Below are 6,000 nucleotides of genomic sequence, written 5' to 3'. Positions count from 1 at the left end.
AGAGTTCGATACCATTGAAATAGATATAAGAACAACGACTGGTGTCAGAGTACCATTTCAATTTGGATCCTCTTGCGTGAAGCTACACTTTCAACGAGTAAAATGATTTACAACAGATCGTCAGTCTCTTGTCCTTACGAACATTATTATTCACACCAAGCCGGCTCTGGGATAGGTATTGTCTATAAGGGAGTTCCATATCAACGAGGACATGGTATAGGCAGTTTTTTGGGTGGACTATTTAGATCAGTGCTCCCTTTGTTATCTAGCGGTTTAAAAACCATTGGAAAAGAAACCTTAGGGGCAGGGGTTGGTTTGTTAACTGATATGGTAAATTCTCGTCCTATGGATAGTTCCATTCGATCACGATTTAAGGAAGCGAGCGCTAACCTAAAAAGAAAGGCTGATGAAAAAATTGATTCTCTCATGTCAGGATCTGGGTATAAAATGTCGAATAAAAGAAGAGAACCGCTCATTACTCGAAAAGCATCGCGACGAAGAGGAAGTAGAAATAATAATAAAAATAACGATATATTTTCAAGTTAAATAATGTCATTTCTACACAGTCATTCATGTGAATGTGCAAAATCTGAATTAGATATATTTGCCCTTCCATCAACTCAAACAAGTATTGAAAGCGGACATTGGATTCATTACAAACCAATTTCATCTTTAAGTGATGATGGCCCCATTGAATTTCAAGTACCTGGATCAGGAGATGACTACATTGATCTATCACACACAATGTTACATATTACTGCTAAAGTATTGAATCAAGATGGGACAAAATTAAAAGCAGATGCCGGAGTTGGACCCACCAATAACTGGCTACATTCCCTTTTCAACCAACTTGATGTATATTTAAATCAAAAACTCATATCACCCCCAAACAATACATATGCTTACCGTGCTTATATGGAAAATCTTCTCAACTATGGACCGGCAGCCAAAAAAACCCATCTTACTTGTGGGTTATGGTATGAGGATACCCCAGGTTTTATGGATACCGTTGATGCCAACAACAAAGGATTTCAGAAAAGACTAGAATTTATCAAAGAGAGTAAGGAAGTGGAAATGATTGGACATTTGCATGGCGATATATTTAACCAAGAGAAATTCTTGATAAATGGTGTTGAATTGCGTATTAAGTTAGTCCGATCAAAAGAATCATTTAATTTAATTTGTCATCAAGATAAAAAACTTAAAGTACAAATAACAGATGCTAGTCTCATTGTTAGAAGAACAAAAATCAATCCTAGCGTTTTGTTAGCCCATCAAAAAGTATTGGCAACAACGACTGCGAAGTACCCCATTACGAGAGCAGAAGTTAAGGTTCTCACAATACCAACAGGGGTCCAGGGTAAAACATTGGATAATATATTTCTCGGACAAATTCCTAAACGCTGTATTATTGGATTTGTATCAAATTCAGGTTTTAATGGAAATTTAGCTTTGAATCCATTTAATTTTCAAAATTATAATATGAATTCATTTAGCTTGTTTGTAGATGGTCATGAAATTCCTTCTAAAACATTACAACCGTCATTTAGTTCTGGTTTAATAGCGGCGGCATATCACACCTTATTTTCTGGAACTGGTATTCATTTTCACAACGAAGGTAATGGAATAAGTAGAACAGATTATGGTGGAGGATATTGTTTGTTATGTTTTGATTTAACCCCTGATTTATCTGCTAGTTCAACTTCACACTGGAATCTTGTTAGACATGGAAGTGTTCGGATAGAAGTACGCTTTGATTCGGCTTTAACTAGCACCATTAATTGTATCGTGTATGCAGAATTTGACAACATTATTGAAATAAACAAAAACCGTGATGTATCTGTAGATTATAATAGTTGAAAAACATAATTATATAAATACAATGTTTTCTTTCGTTTACTTTATTTTGTTGTAGTCATTGTTTGCAGCATCATCAAGACATAAATTGTTATTAATTAAGTAATTATGGATACTAATGAGATTCAATTGTGTATGAAGAAATTAAACCCACTTTTTGAATCAAATGTTTTTGCTGCTAACAAAATACCTATTTGGGTCGATCTACCTGTCTTTATTGTTAGTAATTTGGACCCTGACACGAAACCAGGCTCCCACTGGGTTGCCATACACATTGATGTTACTGGTATAGGAGAATATTTTGATTCCTTCGGACGGAAACCTTCAGGTTACCATAACTTATTTTTAAAAAGAAACACCAGACAGTGGTTTTATAACAATAAACCTCTTCAAAACCATTTTACTTCAGTTTGTGGTGAATATTGTCTAGTTTATTTGTATTTTAAATATCATGGAAAAACTATGACAGATATGCTAAGTTTGTTTTCTGATAATTCTGTATGTAATGACCTTATATTAAGGAATATGTTTAAAACATTTTTTGTGAAATAAAATAATACGTGTACTTAAATAAGATTTTTTATTTTTTCATATAAAATACCTTTTAAACCACACATTTTTTTTTTTAATTTTATTATTTACAAAATATTTCTTAACATTCTTTGTTACTTAAAAAACGAGACGACACAAAAAAATCTGTTACATGGAAAATGTACTTAAGGAGAGGTAAAAAATGAGAAATACGTTAACACAATCATTAAGCTACTACTATCATTAATAATTATAACTATCACTGTTTCTTATTATCTATAAAATATTTCACACTACTGTCCTTAGAAGCTAATTGCTTTGTTATGTTATAAATAATATTTCGCGTATTTTGTAGCTCCAAATCGTCTTCCAACGCAAAATATTTCAATCTGAAGTCCGCATGCTTCCAGTGTTCCATGGGTGGGACGTTTTTGATTTTATGCATATCATATATCTCGATTTTAATCAAATGTGATGCATAGGCCCCGTCGTCTTGTCCGGATGACAAGTTTGCAACACCGTCTGGTGAACTTTTGCTCACATTTGAAGACCGTTTCACAACTTTAGACTGCTTTTTAGGTAGTTCAAAGAAGCTATCGATATTGTTTCCTGAACGTTTCTTTGCGATGGCTTGTTTAACTTTGAGACCAAGCGTACCCTCTTCATCGCTTGATTCGTCTTTATTATCATCCGGGTAGTAATAGTTCTTGAAAGTATTTTCAGTGAACTGAAACAATATAAAACAATAATTTACACACTGTCTACAATCTTGATAATTAAAACACAAAGAACACAAGTGAAAACAAAACAAAGTAAGTTACGGTAATAAAAGACATACTTACATCCATTGTTGGGTCTTTCTATAAACACTTAAACACTTCACTGTTGAATTAACACTATTTCTATATACTGCAGTAGATACAAGGAGCTCTGATACAGAGGACTGCCACGACAGTAATACTTACTCAAAGCCATTTCTCTTCGGCTTTTATACTGTGATAGTGAGCAGGATACAGTATCGTTCAAATCATGTCTCAACAGGTTCATCTAATACAGACGCTCTCTTTACTAAAACCCAAATTCAAAAGCATAATAGGAAACAATAAATCCATTGTCAGTATAAAATATAATAGATGTCTACCAATAAAGCAATTATGCTGTTATAACAATGAATACCAACACACAAGAAATGCCGACGTATTAGACTAAATCATGTTGAAACCAGTTGACACGTCTCGTTATTTTTTTTAAATCATACAAAGTAACATGTCTCAACAAGTTCATCTAAACAGACGCTCCCTGTACTCAAACCCAAATTATATCCACATAATAATCCATTGTCAGCATAAAATATAATAGACGTCTATCAATAAAGCAATTAAGCTGTTATAACAATGAAAACAAGTGCACAAGAAATGCCTCACACGCCTAGTTATTATTTTAATAATACAAAGAAACAAGTAGCTACGAGTTTACTTTCTATCGTGTTACAAAGAACATAAAAATGTATGTGAAAATAAACATATAGTATTAGATAATGAGACATACTTACATACTAAGTTTAAGAAGATAGAATAGTTTAAGAATAAAAAAAGCTACATTAGGTTGAATTGCATTTATCGCAGACAAAAATAATGAGTTAGAAATAGGTAAAACTAAATAAAATAACACAATACAATATGCACAATATAGGTAAGTATGTATACGATATGTAGGATGCTTTAGTTTGGATAGGTAAGAAGTTTAGGTATTTAGGTTAAAACATAACTTGAACGAAGACTAGGTGAAAGCAGGTTAGTTTGAAATGAGAAGTTAGGTTGATTTTAGTTAGGTTTGGTCAAGTTAGGTTTGGTAAAAGAAGGTTTAGGTTAGTTTAGGCTACATCTTAAAATCTAATTAGGTTAGGTTAGGTTAGAACTGTATTCCTTATAAATCGAAATAGCTCCAAGAGGTTGTAAGATAATAAGATAATGCATCGCAAATAAGTACCTTTTGCAAATACCTATCGCTAATACCTATTGCAAATACCTATCGCTAATACCTATCACAAACACCTACAGTATAATACACACATAAAGAAGGCATGAATGAAGACGTCGGTGGGTGAAGGGTCCAGGTAGTATTCTCGGTAACACAATAACGCGCCCGAGTCGAGATCGAACAATAGAAAAGGGTCGATAAGCCTATTGTTACCGTGGTGAGCAAGGTGTATTGTTTAATTAGCGTATTTCGTAAGTACCTGAAGGAGGCGCCGGGCACTGCTGAGACCTAGCGCAATCAATTCAAATGGGGGGCTATTTGTTTTTTTTTTTTTTTTTTTTTTTTTTTTTTTTTTTTTAGGTTCACCGGGGGCGGTGGATCGGCCCTGGGGTCAGGATCGGTGACCACTGAGAGGTGGGGCCAGAATCGGGGAATAGTTTCTACTCCTATTGATATGTGGGTATTAGCGTACTAGGTAGCGTGGTAAACTGCCGCTTATGGATTAACTTGAAACCAAAATCTGAATCAATTTATAATGATTTATAAGGAGAACAGTAGGTAAACAAGATAATTAAAATCAGCAAAATTAATAGCACAAGCGAACCAAGATACTTGTTTTCCTCATTAAATTGAGTTGTTTAAGCAGTCAAAATTCTAATTATAACCAACGAGAAACGACACCTGCCCCCGTAGCACGGTCGCGTTTTTATCGCTTGTCACCATGCCTGTCACGTTCTAACAAGTATGTAAGTGCGAAAGGGACGCGCATAGTGATAGGCGATAAAAATGGAACCATGCTGCGCCCCCTGAACAAAGGAAACACTTTCCTCAAAGAAATTGTTAGCTTTGAGTTTTTTCTACCGACTCTAATTAGAACAAGTATTCCTTTTGTCTTATAAAAATGTCCAAATAACGATGTTTTTACAAACTCCTTTGTAAACTGGAATGTTCCTGCTCGCAACCGAACTCGATACGTCTAACATTGTGTTTGAACAAAAATCCATCATCCTTGAAAATATTACAAAGAAAATCATTGTTCTTTTTTACAGAGTATTTTCGTTCCCCGGACACTGTTTGCTGAATTATCAAAGCATTCATTTAGGTAAGTGCTCAGACGATTATAAGATATTCGCTTCGGTGGTTTGATGCTTTTGCTAAAAAGCCGTAACAGTGATTGAATATACCTATTTCGAGATTTTTTTCCTTTTACCTACGGGAAGTCCAGGAGACTGGCCCAGGAGACTTGAATCATGTCATAAAAAGTGTCAAAATATAGGTATATAGCATATTTATGTATAATATCGTAGGATCGATATATACGTAATAAATAATGTAATCTGGTTAAAAAGCAGGGGTCAACACACTGGGGTCCACTTCACAAAGGCCTTAACTAAGTATCTTTTTTTCTATACTCCGTACACCTTTTGGTAAGCGACCACCATCGCCTATGGACGCCTGCAACTCCGTGAATGTTATGTACGTTGCCGACCCTTTAAAAACCTGTACTATACTTTTTGAAGAACCCCATACTGTTATGTAGCCCCTCGAAAAAAACCAGGGCAGGGAGCTCATTCCACAGCCACAGAGCGTCCGCGGGAGGAAGTTCCCATCTCTCAACGACGAACGGTAATC

Source organism: Cydia splendana, chromosome 19, assembly GCF_910591565.1.
Source record: "Cydia splendana chromosome 19, ilCydSple1.2, whole genome shotgun sequence".
Lineage (NCBI taxonomy): Eukaryota > Metazoa > Arthropoda > Insecta > Lepidoptera > Tortricidae > Cydia > Cydia splendana.
The sequence above is the reverse complement of the archived record's forward strand: the minus strand, read 5'-3'. Positions refer to the sequence as shown.